At 42.9% G+C, this 19,631-nt stretch overlaps 1 long non-coding RNA gene across 4 annotated transcripts in view; it reads left to right on the top strand.

The window, feature by feature from the left end:
• The window catches only part of LOC121497159, a 312,796-nt gene that overhangs the window by 192,345 nt on the left and 100,820 nt on the right, over nt 1-19,631 (top strand). For 3 of the 4 annotated variants that reach the window (XR_005989415.1, XR_005989416.1, XR_005989417.1), the window contains one exon: nt 5,843-6,160. The exons of the other annotated variant lie outside the window; for it this stretch is intronic. This is a non-coding gene — a long non-coding RNA (uncharacterized LOC121497159). Of the gene's footprint in view, nt 1-5,842; nt 6,161-19,631 lie in introns of those variants that run through there. 4 annotated transcript variants of the gene reach the window in all.

A 19,631-nucleotide genomic window follows, 5' to 3' on the forward strand; every position in this document is an offset into this window, starting at 1 on the left:
GAATTCATTCATTAACTGTACTACCTGGTACAGAGTTTAATTGTTGATGAATATTGATAGTTGTGAATTCTGGGTTATGGTGCTATAGTCTGGGCTGGGTTACTGAAAGCACTTGAATTCTTGCTTGCATAAGCTTATGAACTTCAGAAGGCTGTAACTCTATGCACAAATAGATTAATTAGTGCAACACCCTACAATTGTGTGCAAATCTGATATTTGAAGATTAATGCATTTGACACATATAACAGAATTATAAACCCTTAAATGTCACTTAAACTCAGAAACCATGAATATGCAGACTACATGGAACTGGAGGCCTCTCCTTCTGACATGACAGCCCCATGGGTCACCAAGTAGAGGAGACTATTTTTAAATGTCCCACCTTTCTTAGAGATGTTTATCTTTCAAAGCACTTAGTGCTCACCTGCTCCAATCTCACCCTGACCCAGATTGAGCAATGAAGGATGTAAGACCCAGAGAGAAAATGGTTTTGTCCGAGATAACATAACCACTGGCGACGACCGTAGGACTCAAATACCCCCAGCCAGGCCCTCTCCTCACAGGGTGGTCTCAGGGCCTCAAGACCTAGGGGAGGCTCACATACTCTAGGACTGGACACGGAAATGTCACAAGTCAGGTCAGCAAACAAGTCTGTGCCCCTCCCTTGTCAAACACACCTTCCTAGTGGCCCAGCAGTTTAGGCTTCAGGATGTGATTGTGAGGCTTCTCTGGATACCCAGAACAGGACCCGGAAAGGAGATGCAAGCTCTGGAAGGGCATGTGCCATTGGCCCTGTGGATTGCTTTCCCTGCAGAGTGGTAGCCCAGAAGAGTGCCAGAGCTGGATGCTCTGAAGCACAGGCCAGCAGGACTCCATTACCAGCATTTAGTTCCTCCAGCCTGACTCTCAGTCCTGCATGTTATTTCTCTGCCACTACACTTCTTTATGCACAATTTAATGGACATATAGCCCCGTTTTACCATGATAATAACTAATTCCTGACAGGGGAAGTTCTTGGGTCTTAGGAAATAACAACAACAAAAAGCTGAAGTGCTAATTTCCTTGGAGCATTCAGATTTCATTGTTTGTCCTTCTGTCATCCTGCAGGCACCTTGGCACACACACACATGCATGCACATGTGCATGCCCAACCCCACCCCCGCATCCCTACAAGTAAAGTCAGGGATCCTCCTTCAGGCACAGGAATCAAAGTCTTTCCCAACATTTGTTTGTTTATTTGTATTGAATCACTAGAACTATACTGAGGTGCATGTTGTTTTCCTAAATTTACATAGTGTGTTGAAGGGGTCCTCTCTCTTGAGCATCCCATACTGCTCTGGAAGTGTGGCTAGCTTTCCCTGTGTTGTAAAGGAACACAAAGCAATGCTTTATTTCTGCAAATATTTGTCACAATGAAGCTTTTAAATGCTACAGAACATAGAAGGATTTTGTTTTAATTAAAGTACCATTGTAAGGAATTTTTGTAAAGCCATCTCTTTGTGACTGTGGTCACGGAGCATTTTGGAAGCAGGAGAGTGAGTGAACAAGGAAGGTAGGTTCAGAATGTCCTGCTCTGATGGGCAGCCTGAGTGGCTCAGCGGTTTATTGCCGCCTTTAGCCCAGGATGTGATCCTAGAGACCTAGGATCAAGTCCACGTTGGGTCCCCAGCATGGAGCCTGTTTCTCCCTCTACCTGTGTCTCTGCCCGCACCCCCTCAACCCGTGTGTGTGTGTGTGTGTGTGTGTGTGTCTCGTGAATAAATTTTTTTTTAAAAATCTTAAAAAAAAAAAAAAGAATGTCCTACTCTGAGAGGGATTTTTTTTTTTGAGAGGGATATTTTTAAATGATCCATCGAGGACAATGACTAGAAATCCTCTCAAGATTTCTGTCCTTTTAGCTTCTGAAATCCTGCTGGCCCAGTCATGTGCACAACACAAGCCCCTGGGTGGTGATGTCACATCGCTAGGGGCCCCAGCCCGGCAGGCGTGGCTCAGTGCTTGAAGGTCCCTTAGTAAGGTTTGGACAACTGTGTGAACTGTGTATGTGTCTGTTCAGGCTCCGGTTTGGGAATAATGACTACACTGTGTACTTATGGCCACCTGATCTTAATCATTCAAAAGATTTAAGAGAAAGGTTATCAGCCCCGTACATGAATATGATATTAAGACTCTTGCTGAAAATTAAATCATACGTGCACAGCCCTCACCACCTCCTACATAATGGCCTGCCCTGTGTGCAGTCCCTGCCTCCCTGTCTCCAACCTAATAAGCCATCCATTTACCTTTGCCATGTTCCTTTTGCCCTTTGACAATGAACCATTCACAGAAGTAAAAGGCATGAGAAAGGGGGTGGAGGAGGGGTCCCAATACCTCCCTGGTTCCCCAGCCTCTATGCCAGGGAATGGCCAAAACAGGAAATGGAGCAAATGAAAGTTTACCCAAGGAAAGGGAGAAAGAATTGAGAAGAGAAAAACACAAAATGACCTTCCTCCTGGCCATTGCTCTGGTAGCTGGTATAGCCTGAGGGTCACGAATCTTGAAGTTCTTTCCTCTGGAGCAGTCTGTAGACCAACATTTGGGACTTGGCCAAAGGGGAGGATCAGGGAGGGTGCAGGAGGGTGGGACAGGACTCCTGTCTTGCCCCAAGAACGATTTGGTTCTGCCCAATTTGCTTAGCCTTTCAGCCTGGCTTTCTGGAACTCTAAAACTAGGATAGTAATACCGTAACATCCCTGCTTTATTCAGAATAATTGAGAGGATGAAATCATTTCATGAATTATTTTTGAAAGAAACATATGAAACCTCTGTTGGGCATTTGAGGCTCATTTTACTTTGCCTCTCAGAAAGTGATTGGAGAAGGAACTGAAACTGTAGGGTATCCTTTCTTTCTCTCTTTAAATCAATCCATAAACATTTCTGGATATTCTGTGGTGTATTCAACCCGCCCCATGTAAACTGCAGTCTGCGAAGGCACGGAATGCCCTGCCTCTCCAGGCCCCCACTCCTTCCAGGCCCTACCACCCCTTCAGGGGCCTGCGGCTAAGGTCCCAGCAGGATTCGGGGCTGAGGCCTTTGTGAACTTAAGAATGGATCATCAGTTTTCAAGGCATTCTCTTAAATGTTCATCAGTTTTCAAGGCATTCTCTTAAATGTTCAATCTTCGTGAATACAAGCGTATCTGTGCAGAGCAATATACCCCCAAATACCATATTCACAGACGAAGGCAGTGGTGCAGCTGCTCCTGTCAAGTCTTGGACCGTCTCCTTCCATGTGACCAGCTCCAGTGGACACTTCTCCATTCTCAGTCTGTTGGGACTGTTCAACTAATTTGACCACTTCCTTTTACCTGGAACACTTCCTTCTCGGCTTTTGTCACACTGCTGCCTCTTGGTTTACCTCAGTGGCTCTTTTCCTTCTCCTGCTGTTTCCACTTCCTATTCCACCTATTGATATTCCTCAGAGCTCCACCTCCTTCCCTCTTTCTTTCTTTATCTTGCTTGCTTTTTCTCTCTGTCCTCTTAATCAACATGCTCTCATCATTTCCAGACTTCAATTCCATGGATATAGTAGTACCAAATATATAACTGCATCTTATACCTCTCAGAAACCATGTTTTTATATCCAACTACTCTTCTGATGTTCCTCACGGGAAGAAACATCTCAATTGTAATAGTTTTAACATTTTCAAATCAGAAGTCTTCATTTCTGGGTCCCCCAGTGACTTTGCACCTCCCTGTCTCCTCACCAGCCTGTGGAGACAAAACTGTGAGGTCAGTCTTGATTCTCCACTTCCCTACACTCTCACCACCCAATCTACAAATTCTATAGAATGAACTTGAAAAAATGTGTCCTGAATCTGTCCATCTTCACTGGCCTCTCTACTTGTACTTTTATCCTACTCCCCAACTCAATTCCTCTTCCGCACAGCAGGGGAGTAAATTATAAAGTAAATCAGATCAACAGGAGGCATAAATTGTATCCTGCCTTTTCTCCCCTCAACACTCGTTAGTGGCATTGTTTCCCCTGGAACAAAAAGTTTCATTCTGCACTACACACTATTGGGTTCTGTCCATCTGTCCCCCCTCAGCTATGCCAGGTTCTGCCCTTGCTCAGTGATTTCCAGCCACACTGACCTTCTCTGAGTCTCAAAGACCCCGATGAGATGGGGGTAACCCCAATGTAACCATGTTACCAGTAATACTGGTAAGAGTTTTTGTAGTCCTTTTCCTCAACTTGGAGTTGCAGTGTGATTTTAAGACTTTGGACAGGGCCATCTTGGTGTCTCAGTGGTTGAGCATCTGTGTTCAGCTCAGGTCATGATCCGAGGGTCCCGGAATTGAGTCCCACATCAGGCTTCCTGCAAGGAGCCTGCTTCTCCCTCTGTCTATGTCTCTGCCTCTTTCTCTGTGTCTCTCGTGAATAAGTAAAATCTTAAAAAAAAAAAAAAAAAAGACTTTGGACAGACTTGAGACCTCTATCCCTGTAGGAACCTCTCAGTGGCCATCTTGGGTAGCTTCAAGTCTCTCATCGGCCACATTCATATAGAATTTGGTATCACAGGAAATGTCTGAAGTTAAAATCATGTATGCCTGATTTGACTTCTTCATGAAAACACTGCTCCCAAATAACTCTTTATGGAGACAACCATCAACCCAGCATTCAATTAATTTAAATAGGGCAACTATATAATTTATTGTCTAAACCGAGGTGCTTCTGAGAATAAAAAGGTATGCTTGAAATAATAACTCAAGGACAAGAAGCATAAATTAGGACTGTCCCAGGCAAATCAGGAGAAGATGCCCTAACATTAAAAGACATCGTTGGGGTGCCTGGATGGCTCAGTCAGTTAAGCACGTGCCTTTGGCTCAGGTCATTATATCAGGGTCCTGGGATCCAGTCCTATGGCAGGCTCCCTGCTCAGTGGGGAGTCTGCTTCTCCCTCTCCCTCTACCCCCTCCACCCCCCACGGACTTGCGCTCTCTTTCTCTCAAATAAATAAAATCTTAAAAAAAAAAAAAAAGAAAGAAAAGGCATCGTCCTTTACTGTGTGGCTCACATCTTCCTTAGGGCTTGCAATTAACCAAGTTAATTGGTTAATTAATATATAATAAATAATATTATATTTCAATGATATGTACTAATAGCTTACCCCACAAAAATTTTTGCTGTTTTCTCTGTGATTGTGATCTATTTTGTATTACAACAAAATTAGTATGTAAGATAACATAGTTACAAATAGGTGGGAATCCAGAGGATTGATTTCTTTTTCTTTCTTTTCTTTCAATTTTATTTATTTATTCATGAGAGACACACAGAGAGAGGCAGAGACATAGGCAGAGAGAGAAGTACGTTCCCTGCGGGAAGCCTGATGTGGGACTCAATCCCAGGACACTGGGATCATGACCTGAGCCACCCAGGACACTGGGATCAACCACTGAGCCACCCAGGTGCCCCCACAGAGGGTTTCTTCTGGGAGAATTTGATAGGCATCTCTGAGAAGATACTCAAAGGGGAATCACAGTCTCTTGATAGATGACTTTTTGATAAATCGATAATAAAAATAATAGTTAATGTGTATTGAGCCCTTATATGCCTTATCAAATGTAAAACGCACTTTACATTTCTAACTGAAGGGATCCTCAGAAGAGCACCAGGGAATACTTAGTATTAATCTCCTTGTATTTCACGTAAGAAAACAGGTTCACAGGTCTAAACACATTGCCCAAGATCACAAACTAGTGAGCAGCAAAGCCAGGCTAACCCCCAGATGGGCCCTTCCCAAAGCCTGTATTCTTGTTTGCCTCATTTGTTTACTTAACTTCCTTTTCTTCTTACCATTTAGGTGGACATCAGACTCTACTCTTGTCCCCCCTTGGGATGCTCTCCTTCCATTCTGCAAGGTGCTCCTTTCAGTGCTGTGATGGAACAGTTACAGGGATATTTCTGGCATAATGCTCAAGGGTTGCTGCAGGCTGAGGGCCGCTTGTCTTGTGGCCCCCTGCCTGGAGGAGGTGAGCCAATATTACATTTGGAAAAGATCTTGGAGGGCAACCCCGGTGGAACAGCGGTTTAGCGCCGCCTGCAGCCTGGGATGCGATCCTGGAGATCTGGAATTGAGTCCCACGTCAGGTTTCCAGCAAGGAGCCTGCTTCTCCCTCTGCCTGTGTCTCTGCCTCTCTCTTGCTCTCTCTGAATAAATAAATAAATAAACAAACAAACAAATAAATCTTAAAAAAAAAGAAAAGATCTTGGGTGTTTTGGACCACAGTCCATTCCCCTCGTTTTACACATGAGATAACCAAGGAAGTGAATTGACTTGCTCAAGGTCACACAGCCTTGCTGTCAAAAGCCAGAACCAGTACCCAGGTCTCCCGCTTCATGCTTCACCATGATGCAGTGGTGTAGACATAACATTTGGGATACAGTCTCTTCAGAAAAAAAGGTTTCCATGTAAATATTTTATAGGCTATAAGTACTACATATTCAGGAAAACAATGTAAATGTTTTATAGGCTACGGCACAACTGTGAAGTTTAGAATTAAGCCTGTGGTTCTGAGCAGTGCCACCTGTATGTGGTGTGATAGAGTGCATTCCTGTCTGTGGATGTCTGTCCTGGAGTTGTGTCTGCATTTTCCTGAGTGGCAGAATTTCGACTGCAGAGCCAGTGGCCTCCCCACCCCTCATGTTCCCACTGTGCCCTGGCAGAGGAGTGCAGCCTACCAAAGAAAGGGCTGAGGAAAGAGATCACACATCCTTAGCAGAGTTTTGCAGCTGTCTCTAGGGAATGCAATTTCTGGCTGCCCTAAAAGACCCAAGCTAGAAAAAATTCAGAGATAGCCAGGCATCCCAGGCCCCTCTGGGGTGCTGTGTCCATGCTGTTGACCAGTCAGAAGCTGTTCCCTCTGTTCAGTGTGAAGGTGGGGTAACCACCTGCAACATTAGATGTTGGGACCCTGTGCTTCACCGTCTGGCTTAGAAGTGCTTAGAATGTTTTTATTCTGGAAGAAATTCCTTTTTCTCCTTTTCCTCCGATCTTTCTCCCTCATTCTGACTGCGCTGGCCATTCCTCGTTGGTTATAACATTGGATGGCAGTGGCCAGCAGGCACAGAGAAGTCAACTTTCAATAAAGAACATAGTACTTCATTGCCATTAATAATTCTGGGCTAATTCCACCCTATCGAAGTAAAGTGTCTATCCAGAAGCAAGGACAAAAACCTCTAATAACCAACAGCCACAGTGGCCCTCACCAGGTACTTAACACACATCCCTCCTTGGCCCTTGGTATGAGCTCCTCATCTTTCAGCAGTGGAAAAGATGCTGCTTGGACCTGGTCCCTGCCCAGCTCGTGGCTCACACCTCTTACTCTTCTGGAGCCTCTGACTGCTCCATTAAGAAGGACCTGCCCATCTCAGGCTGTGAAACAGACTGCTTCCTCTGTGCAGATGTGGGAACTCTAGATCTCACACACACACAGCTTGGTGGCTCACACCTCCAACTCTCTCCTGGAGCCCCTGACTGCTCCATTAAGAAGGACCTGCCCATCTCAGGCTGTGAAACAGACTGCTTCCTCTGGACAGATGTGGGGACTCTAGATCACACACACACACACACACACACACACACACACACACACAGCTTGGTAGCACATGAGCCCATCTCACTGTTAATCCCTAGGCTTTCATCCCAAACTCTGTTTGCAGCTTGGCTCCTGCCCTGTTCCTAAGACCAAGGTTCTCCTCCTACCCCCACTCAGGAAACCAGGCCCTGTCTTGATCCTGATGGTCTCATGGATTTTTCTTGGTAACCAATCACCAGGAACAGACTTGGGAATTTTTAGAGAAATTTTAGAATTTTAAAACACCGTAAATATTAAATAATCTCCTTTCGGTGGTAGGATTCTCCAGAGAAACAGAACCAATAGGAGATAAATAGAATTTATTACAGGAATTGGCTCATATGTTTATGGAGGCCAAAAAGTCTGGCAATCTGCTATTGGCAAGCTGGAGACCCAGGAAAGCTGGCGATGTCCTACAGTCCAAGTCTGAAGGCCTATGAACTAGGAGTGCCAGCATCTTTAAAAAAGCAGATTCATCCTTCCTCTGCCTTTTTGTTCTCTTCAGGCCTTTAGTAGATTGAATGCCCACCTACATTGATGAGGGCGATCTTTACTCAGCCTACAGATTCAAATGTGAATCTCTTCCAGAAACACCCTCACAGACACACTCAGCAATAATGTTTTACAACTATATGGGCATCCCTTAGCCCAGTCAAATTGACACATAAAATAAATCATCACAACTTGCCTCCTCTTAATTCCCACCCAATGTAAAATTAAAAATTAAAAAAAAAAAACCCTGCATCATAAAGTTTTGGAAAGGATAGGAAATTCACACATATACCAAAGTTAAAATATATTCTTCCTAGATTTTCTGTTCTTCTTGATCTGTGTATATTTGGCCCTCAGCATGAAATGTAAGGAGCTAACTTATTACATTTTACTTACAGGTCCTGTTAATGAGCATACTGTGTGGGTTACAGTTACATTAGCACTCCACTCCTGACCTTGTAATAATTCTGAAATAAACTATAATGGAATCACATCTTTTATGTATCAGTATGACTTAAATGTGTGCTAACACTGGCATACTACATACGCTTATTCCAGAGTTACTCATGAGCACTCAGAATTGAAAGGCACATGTTTGAGCATTATCTTTCTGGACACAAACACACAAGGGATGTTTCCTTCTATGTGGAGGTGACTGAAATTGCCACAGGTCCATGTGGCATCACCTTTCATAGGCAATCACTTCTTCCCCTTCCTGGGGTGAATACTACTTTTCCTGGCCTCTAGAGTGTAGTCAACTCTTGGTTCTTATTCAACATGACCTAGTATATAGGAGAAAGTTATAGTTAGTAGATGAATGGGGAAAAAATTTAACTTGATAAAAATTAACAAAAAATCTATATCTTAGAGGAAAACTGTTCAAAAGTATATACCAAAGATTCAGGGCCAGTGTTAACCCAGCTAATTGTAAAACTCCCTGTGCTGAAACCACACCCCTCACACCCCCTACCCCCCCACCCCTGTTTTCATCTGTACACACAGGAAGGGAAGGAGCCAAGACACAACCAGTTGCTAGGGAGTTGTGGTCAGTTGTACATTCACATTGGTGTACTTTCCCTTTCTATTAAGGTATGGGCCAACCAAGGGGTCCTTAATTCTTCCTCCTCCTCAGATTTTATGTTCTTTTAATCTGAGAGTAGAGAGAAAGATGAGGGGTGTGCTCTGCACAGCAAAACTTGAATTTTTTTTTTTTGAAACCCCAGGACCCGGAGCTTTTAAATTAGTGCTGGAACATGGAGGGGCCAAGGTTGCAAGGAATGATTGGGCAGAAAAAAACAGTGAAGGAGCTGACACTAAGAAGGTGGGTAATTTAGCTTCAGAGCTACGTGGCTCAACTGTGATGCATGGGACCTGGTGTGAGAGACACTGCGCAGCGACACGTTGTGCAGTCGGCTGGCGGTAGAACCCTGAATGATTGCCGTGGTGGCAAGTAGAGGCTGCTAGCAAAAACAAGATCAAGCTGGTGCTGCACTTTATCACCTCAGCCATCTGTTGGATGGCTTAGAAAGCAGAGGGCCATTTGCTAAGTGACAACTGATGTCATTTTATTCTAATGTTCAACCAAAGAAGAACTCTGCCAAGACGCAGACAATAATAACACGCTATTTTGCCACTTTTCATCAAGCAATTTGTGTGATGTTTTGAATCCCTTAAGTATTATTCTTGTGTTATGTTTATACTTTGATAGCATCTGTAGAGCAGGAAGTGTGTGCCTGAATATTAGATGTCATTTTAAGGAAATTGTTCATCAGATCCATTGTAGACAAAGTTTCACCTGGATTTTTTTGGCTGCCATTACGGTTACCTGTAACTTCTTCACCTCTCGTGCTCTCACCTGCTCTTGTGCCTTAGCTCAAACACCTGCCTGCTGATGGCATGTGGGTGCATCTTGTGGTGCTGCCAGTGACTTGGATTTGACCCTAGACTTAGACTACCTGGAGCTCCACACAGGTGGTCTGCACATTTCAAAACCATAGCTGAGTCCTTAGACATTGCACAGGCCCCTTATATGTCTTGTCTTTGTCTTTGGAAAGTGTGTTTGCTCTGCTATAAATGATGGATATTGTTTCAGGAGAGGCTGGATTTTCCTCAGAGTTCTAATCAATATCATTGTTGATCTCTCTCTCTCTCTCTCTCTCTCTCTCTCTCTCTCACACACACACACACACACACACACACACACACAAAAATGATAATTCCTTATGTGGGAAGCTTTAGCTTGATCTCCTCCACAATTTACCATTGTCTCTGTCATAGAGACATCTACACATGGTTTATAATACTGGATTTATAATTGACCTGAGAATAAACTCTTACACATTACCAAATATGCAGGCTTGCTTTCTTTTCATTCTACCTCCCTTTTCATCTTAGAATTTAGACTTCTAGTTATCAAGCCATTGCACTACTTGTCACCATTCCTCTTGGCGGTCCTCAATTATAGTCAGAGATAGAACAACTACTGTCATTTTTTAAAAGATTTTATTTATTCATGAGAGACAGAGAGAGAGAGAGGCAGAGACATAGGCAGAGGGAGAAGCAGGCTCCATGCAGGGAGCCTGACGTGGGACTCAATCTCGGGTCTCCAGGATCACACCCTGGGATGAAGGCAGGCTCTGGACCGCTGAGCCACCCAGGCTGCCCACTACTGTCATTTATTGAGGCCCTGTTGGGTGCCACAAGCTCTACAGGTACTTATATAGAACTGTGGCTCCCATCATTTTCACATAATGGCCTAAATATCAAGTAAAACTTGAATAGCACATTGGTTTAAATGGATGAGGCTGTCTGGACCTGGAAGCTTAGAGCTCCAGCTGTTCTAGGCAGGAATCCTGATGATTGAGGGGACACTATCTCAGCCCACCTTATCCCTTTCATAGTATAAAAGTAGGTCATGGCTCTGATAGAATATTTCATTCATTCTTCAAAATAGTACTTGGAGATAAATACTATTACCTGTTAGTTGCTTCACACATTCATGTACTTAGTAAATGGTAAAGCTAGGACTTGAATCTGGTGTGTTTGATCTCAGGCTACTTTTTTCCTATCACAAATCAAGCTGCTTTTATAGCTGCCCATGCTGACTTTATCAGCCTTGGAGATGTGGATGGTGGTCTAGCTAAAATGCAGGAAGACCTGTGTTCTGAGGGCCAGGATGGCACATAAGTTAGGCATCAGAGAGAGATCCCTATGTATTTTCACATAGGGATCTGCAAAGATCAGTGCTACAAAGAAGTCCTTCATCAGTCCTATGAAGAAGTCCGTAGAGAAAGGAAAGTTGACCATCTAAAGGTGTCATCTATCCAAAGGAGCTAAGTAGGCACTGAGGACAGCTACAGGTGATCGGTCAGCACAGAAAGTCATCAGAGACAAGCATCAAAGGAAAGTCAAAGCCCCGGTGAAAGGTGGGGACTGACACAATTCCCTGAGCTAGGGATTCTTAATCTTTAAGGCCTCAGAATCATGTGGACAATTTGTTCAAACTCAGATTGCCCCACACACAGAATTTCAGTTCCAGTAGATTCAAGGCATGGCCAATAATTTGTATTTCTAACAAGTTCCCTGGAGAGGCTGAAAAGTAAATGTGGTTGCTTTATATGGAGGGCTGCAGTCTGGTCAGGGGCAGAAAGGGAACAAATGAAAGGACAGAGGTCTCAAATTCTTTGTCTCCAGCCACTTATGCTGCCCTTACTATGTACTTGAGTTAGGTCAGAAGTCATTAGAGTGACTTCATTTAATGCCCCGTGTCAGGTAACACCTGCTGTCTCCTGTCAGCCAGCATCCCAGGCACTTAGACTATCTCCTAGTTCAGGTGACTGTAGGAAACACATGTTGATAAACATTTGCAGCCACTGGTGTGTTTAACCTTTGGTGTTTTTGCCAATAATCCAGTGTTCTGGTTCCATAGTTTTTTAACCTAAAGCTTAGAAATAGTGTTAATTACCCCCTTGCCCCTGCAAAAAAAGTAAGACTTTGTCTCCATTTTCTCTCCATTTGGCTGAAAAGAGAATACCAAATATTAAAACCTCTTATTTTAGTTGTGGGATTATTCAGGCAGTGACATCCATCCTTAGGATGCTGTAGGAGCCTGAGTCTGAGTATCTCTCCCTTAGCCACAATTTCTTTCCTCCTTGTATCCTGAGCACAGCTAACACAATTAACTGGGCATGGATTGGTGGCTCATAAGCTATTTCAATCCCCATCTGGCTTCATTCCCTGTTGGAGAAGCTTGTCAAGGCAATCCGCCTCTAAATTTGAGTAAGCCTCTCTTCACTTACACTCCGTGAGGGTGGGGATGGAGGGCAGAATTGAATTTCTTCCGGAGCATGTTTGTTGGTTGTTTAGAAGGATGCAGGTAAGGCACAGGCAATTGCACCTTTATCCCTGAACTTTAAAGAAGCCACAGATTTCAAAAGAAAATAAATCTTTTAATCCGTCTACAGCTACTCTCCCTTTTACTAAGTAACTGGCATTTAAAAGAAACCGTTACTGAGCATGCCTTCTGAGCCCCTTTGTAAGTGTTAACAAGAACTACTCCTAAGAGACAAGAGTTCCTGTCTTTCCCGAAGATAGATCCCATTGTGAGTATTTAAGAAAAAGTCATATTTAGTCAAAATAGGCAATTATTTTTATTTCACCAGAAGCAAGCTGAAAATAATACCAAAATGCATGTGTAAGCCCAGAGTCCATTTCAGGCTTTGAGTACTCCTCTTGGGATCCATGTGTGAGGGAAGGTGGTCCAGAGGGCCTCCTGAAGGGACCAGCTGGTAGCACCTGCCAGTGCACACTAGAACAGTTAATAAAGTTTGAAGAATGAAAACACTTACCTCTGCTATTATCAGTTAGTTGGTACCAAGGGAAGAGTTATATCATTAACAAAAGTGACCAAAAACTAAAAACTTATAAGGGACCCAAAAAAGAAAAGAAATATATAGGACCTACATTAAGAAAACTATAAAAGTTTTACTGAGAAATGTAAATTAAGGTTTTATATAAGGCTAAATATATAATGTTTCTAAGTGGAAAGACTAGAGTAAAAATATCAATTCTTTCCTCTTTAACATTATGATTTATAATGAGAAATAAATACGAGGTCTTCCTCCAGTTCCAGGCACAGAGCTCCTAAAAGCCTTTAAATTTCCTAACTAATAAGGACAATAAAGCATCTTTTGTTATTCATAACAGGCTTCTTTCAGCCATTTCTAATTTATCCTAATAGGCTAACTTTTGGAAAGCCACTGAGGTTAGGGGCTGGTTGCTACGGGAACCAACCATGTGCTCAGAGGGTTGAAACTTTCAGCCCTGCTCCTCAGCCTCCAGGGAGAGAACAAGGGCTCAGTCACCTATGGTCAGTGATTTAATCAACCAAGGTGATGGAATGAAGTCTCCATAAAAACCCAAAAGGATGGGATGCAGAGAGCTTCTGGGTTGGTGAACATGTGATATCAGGAGGATGGCACATCCACAGAGGGTATGGAAGTTGTGCCCCTTCTCCCACACACTGTGCCTTGTGCATCTCTTCTATCTGGCTGTTCCTGAATTGCATCCTTTTAGAATAAAGCAGTAAACTCTTCTCAGTTCTGTGAGCCACTTTAGCATATTAATGGAATCTGAGCAGGGAGTCATGGGAACATCTGATGTATAGCCAGTCAGCAATACAGATGACAGTCTGGACTAGTGATTGGCATCTGAATTAGGAAAAAGGGAGAATCTTTTGAACTGAGCCCTCAATCTGACATGATTTCTAGGTACATAGTATTAGAATTGAGGTAAATTGTGGGATGTCTACCTGGTGTCACAGAATTGCTTGGTATGGAGGGAAAACCCACATGGAGTGACCTTTAAGTATAAAAGTATTGAGCATAGAAGAGAAATGCACAGGAGTGTTACTACAAAACAAATATATACAATTAATAAAATTCTAATAAAAAATTTGATGAGATTGGTGTGTATATTACCACTCTCCAGAGGGACAAGATCAATAGGATAAATACAGGTACACATATACACACACAGACATGGAGATTTATTATAGGAATTGGCTCGTGTAATTATGGGGGCCAAGAAGCCGCATGATTGGCATTCTGCAAGCTGGAAAACCAGGAAAGTTGGAGGTGTTAAGTCAGAATGAATTTGAGGGCCTGAAAACCAACAGCTGATAGTATAAGTCTCAGTCCAAGTCTGAAGGCCAAAGAACAAGAAGTATCAATATCCAAGGGCAGGACAAGATGGATGTCCCACCTTATGCAGAAGGAGCACATTTGCCCTTTCTCCACTATTTTGTTCTCGTTGGGCCTTCAGTGGATTAGGTGGTGGCCACCAACACTAGTGAGGGTAAGCTTCTTCATTCTACCAATTCTGCTAGTCTCTTTCAGAAACACTCTCACAGATACTCAGAAATCATCTTTTGTCAGTTCTCTGGATATCCCTTAACCTAGTCAAGTTGACACATAAAATTTACTATTGCAGTGGGGCTTAGGGGAGAAAGGAACTTGACAAAGCTATACAAAAGTTGACTCATAAAAATAGCTGTGGAAATTTGAAAGAATTCTCCTTACCCAGTACCAAATTGTTGATGAAGTTATAAGAATCAGAACCGCAGGTGAATATAAGAAACGGCATACAGAAAATGGCACAACCCTAAATCTGAGGCCAATCTAGGTACATTTTTCAATAAATGGTTTTGTGAGAGTTGACTATTCAAAAAAAAAATTCAAGTTCTATCCTATCTCCTTATATACTAGAATCTCACAATACCATTTATTTTTTATTTTTTAAAGATTTCATTCATTCATCCATGAAAGACACAGAGAGAGAGAGAGAGACAGAGACACAGGCAGAGGGAGGAGCAGGCTCCATGCAGGGAGCCCAATGTGGGACTCGATCCCGGGTCTCCAGGATGACGCCCCGGGTCAAAGGCAGGCGCTCAACTGCTGAGCCACCCAGGCATCCCTCACAATATCATTTAACTGATAAAGGAGGGATTTTTTTTTTAAGATTCTGTTTATTTATTTGAGAGAACACATGTGAGGGAGAGAGAGAGAGAATCTGAAACAGACTCCACACTGAGCATGGAGGGTCAGTCCCAGAACCACAAGATCACAACCTGAGCCAAAACTGAGAGTTAGACACTCAACCAACTGAGGCATCCCAAAGAAGAGATTTTGAATACAAAAAAAAAATGAAATTAAGAAGAATGGTAATTTTGACTATATACAAATTTAAAAATTTAGGAGGTCAAAAGTTACTCCTCATTGCTGTGCCATGCTGCCTAAAATTCCATTCTGTGTTTCAGAGCCAGGCATTGAGAACCCAGGAGCCTTTTGTTAAAATATAAAATCCTCAAGAGTCAGGGATGAAATGGAGATGAGCATATACCACATGGCAGTTGTGACTATATTGAGGCACTTCAGTTCTCACTTGTAAATAGCAACTTCCCTGAGCCCCCTCCAGTGCCTTTGCTTCACCACCTCAGCCACCCTGACCTATCCACAGGATTCATCCTAACCACCCCAAGAACTAGCAACTAGGGGAGCCATGTCTGGCCTGAAAGAGCTGTCAGGCTGCAGAACCTCCACCTGTGTCCCCTTCTGATCCACAAGTGCCTATGCCAAGTCATTTGTTACATGTTTAAAATATTCTCCCCTGCTAAGAGGTGTGACAAATGGGTCATTATCAAGGTTTGGTTGATGTAGTAACTGCCACGTTGGACAGAAAATAGGGCCCCGTGAGCATAGGTGAAAAGTCAGATATGCTTTGATGGATGTAGAGTAAAACAGCAGGTCTCAGCAAGAAGGCTGCTAAGAGTATGACTCGGGCATCCGAAGGTCAAGCAGGTAGTTCCTGATCTATACAGAAAGCCTGCACAAAAAGAAAAAGATGAGGAAAATGGAATATTGAGGATTCCTCAGACTTCCCCTCTCCAATTACATAATTTTACCAATGGCCCTCCAGATAACTGGGTCAACTTAGATGCCCCCTACTTTGACACTTTGTTCTGGGTCAGTTAAAGTTGTACCGAGCCAAGATGTCACAATCCTCCTGCAGGATGTGCGTGAAACAGAGTAGGCACAAAGCGTAAAGTCTTTGTTGGTCAGCACAGCCCCTCTTGTTTATGGGGAAAGAGAATATGGCAGGTAGCAGGTGCATAGGTGCCAGGAATGCCAAATGTATGCCATGCTTTGCACAGGCAGGCCTACACCAGGAAAATTGTTCCATCCAAAATGCCAAAAGCATTTAAAAAATAAGAAGAAACATTGAGAAGGAACTTCAATGCCATTTTGCTTTTACAAATCTTGATGGCAGAGATTTGGCATTTTTTTGTTGTTGGGGGAGGAAAGGAGCATTTCTTTAACAGAACAACAGTTTGAAAGTTGTTTTATTCTTAAGTCAAGGTGTTCTTTTTTCTTTTTTACTTTCTTTAGTGTAAAAAGAGAAAGATTCTAATAATCATATTTTGTACCGAGAGTCATTAGACCAAAGTATCTGCCTGAAGCAAAATTTTATGGCCAAGTTATGAACCTACAAACAGGAACCTTAACTATTGTGATAGGAGCTGACTGTAGTAATAAAAGTGAATTTGTTAAATAAAATATGTTTATAATTCACTGGGCTCAGAATCAGGTAGGTGGGAAGAAACCTCCTGTGAGTCGTTATGATTTTGCAAAATAGTCAAAAGAGCAGTTTGCTCGGTAGGCAGGTAGAGGAGTGCATGCCCTATTGTCATTATTACAGTGTGCGATTTCATTTATTCATGGGGTTCCAGGGATGCGTGGCCCTTTTGCGCTGCTAAAACACAGTGGACAAAAGCCAGAAAATGAAATGAAATCCTGGCCTTAAAGAGACGGCAATTGAAATGTGTAAGCAAGTTCAGTTTGGCTGATGACAAGAAGCACAGAAAAAACATTAATGCAATAAGCTTCTGCAGATCCTGTCGGGTTTTAGCACTGATTTCGAAAGAGGGTAGGAAGGACAGGATATATATTCATTTGGAAGTTATTGTGAGTGGCCCAAGCAAAGGGAAAGAAAACAAGGCCCAGCCAAAAAGTAAGAATCTCACTGGAGTGGAAAGACCAGAGCCAAATGAAGGAAGGACCAAGGCCTGATATTGTAGAGGTTGAAATTCAGAAGTTCTTTTCCTATAGAAAAAAACATCTTGGCTAATGTAAGAAAGAAGAAAAGCCCTTCTAGCTTTTCCCACAGATGGATGGTCTATGTCATCACCATCAATAAGTGAGATGAGGATCAAACAGAGGTTGAAAGGACATAGAAAAGAGAATTCCAGTTTAGGGTTGTGCCTCCATACCAGCCCAGATATTTCTGGTTGCAACAAATTCAATTCCAGAGAAACCTTAAAGAGAGAGAATTATGGACTGATTGTGCCCCCTGCCTAAACTTATATGTTGAAGCCCTAACCCCCAGGACCTCAGAATGTGACTGTATTTGGAGATAGCACCTTTAAGGAAGAGAGTGGGTTAAAATGAGGACATTCGATGGATCATAGTCCATTCTGACTGGTGTCCTCATAAGAAGAGGAGATTTGGACCCACAGAGATGCCAGAGATGTATGCACACACAGGAAAGACAGTGTGAAGATAGTGAGAAAGCAGCTGTCTGCAAGTCAAAGAGAGAGGCCTCACCGGAAACCAAACCTGCTGACACCTTGACCTCAGACCTCCAGCCTTCAGAACTGAGAGAAAATCAATTTCTGTTTCAGCCACCTAGTCAATGGTATGTGTTATGGCAGCCCTAGCAAACTAATACAGACAGCAGAGGGTGGGAGAGAGGGAAAGAGAAAGAATAAAAGAAAATTTAAAATATCAAGAAGAAGGAGAGGAAGAAGCAGCAGCATTAATTGTAAACCCAATTAATAGTAGGTCCTAAAAATGACATAGAAATAAACTTCTTTGACCTCAGAAATAATCATTTTACAAAAAAGAAAACTAAAGTCCAGAGAGAGAATTACTACAAAAAGTCATAATCAGTTTTTTCTCCTGCTAATGTTGGAACTCAGATCTACCAGTGACCTTGGGCCCCCTTTCTCAACCATCCCCCTCAGGGCCTTCCTTGATGGGGGCAGGCTTGAATGGCTGCCTCATGCTAGGACTACTCCACCCATGCTTCTGCTATGACCAGGATAGTCTTCCTAAAACCCAAATATCATTCTATAACTCTCTCAGTCACAATCTCAGTAGCCATTCTTTGTCCACAGGTTCAAATTCAGACTCCTCCATGAGTCTGCTCATCTTGAAAGTCATTATTTCAGGTTCCCAAAAAGGGCTATGCTCTCTTCCATCCATACCTCTTCATGTTGCTGTCCTTCTGTCCAGAGCATTCTCCACCTGTCCTCACTCCCTGCTCCTTGAATAGTAAGCTCTTATTCACTTTTTAGGACCATAGGTCTTTTTTAAAGATTACTTCTTCCAAGAGCCCAAATTGTGGATTAGCTGGGAGTTGGGTTCTTTTTTCCCCCTAAATTCTCCTTGTATTTCTCCCATTTAGTGCTCACTGAATTATATTGTAATTGAGACTCCAATGGGCCCTAAACTGGATAAGGGCAAACACCAGGATTTTCTCATGCCTAATAAATAAAAGGTGAGGGAATTATGTATGTTTCAGAGAGTTTTCATTCGCTGTTACGTATGTTTTAAAGAGGTACCTTATCCACTGCTTCAGATTTCACAGACATTTGTTAATCTGACTAGTCCATTGTTCCATGTAGATGCTTAATAAATACTAGCCAAATGAGTGGAAAACCAAGTTAATAATTGGTATCAGAAAGCAGGAGGGAGGCTGCATATTGTAGCTGCCTTTGCTTCACCAGTAATTTCTTCATCTGACCCATTTTACCCATCCTCACCCAGAGAAATTATAAGACCACAGAGTACAAGATGGGAGGATTCCTGGAAGTCATCTAGTCAAATGGGCCTGCTGAGAAGAGGGTTGAAAACCTTGAGGAAAGAGTAGAGGAATTTTGGGGAGTCTCCAGGACAGGTATTTCTAGAGCCAGTGTAGTTCTGGCCCTGCTGTCAATATGCCCAGGGAAGGGCAGAGGTAGTCTTTTTATCCAACGGTATTCAAATCTAGCCAAAGCCCTGAACACTGAGAGGTTAGATGATTGGCCCAATGCCGTGAAGTCAGCCAGGTGGGAGGGTGAAGGCTGAGATTGGATCCCAGGAAGTGTGGCTCTAGGGTCCATGCTTTTAACCAGTACACTTCATGATAAGATGAATTTCCTGAATTTTTCCATTGGTGACAAATGGTGGTTGAGAGTCCTAGACCCAGACTTCCTCCCTAGGATGGTTGAGTTGTTGCTCTGCTTCTTGCACATTTGACATGTTGGAGAGACCCAGCAGACCTGTTCAGAAGGAAGATTTTTCTCTCTGCAGGTCCAGATTCCCACCAGTGGAATGTCACCAGTCAGAATAGGCAGGTGGCAAATTTAAGTAATTAGTGAAAATCAGGACTCACAGTCTTGAGAATAATTAATGTTGTCTTCTAATC

This window comes from Vulpes lagopus, chromosome 8 (assembly GCF_018345385.1).
Source record: "Vulpes lagopus strain Blue_001 chromosome 8, ASM1834538v1, whole genome shotgun sequence".
NCBI classification, from domain to species: domain Eukaryota; kingdom Metazoa; phylum Chordata; class Mammalia; order Carnivora; family Canidae; genus Vulpes; species Vulpes lagopus.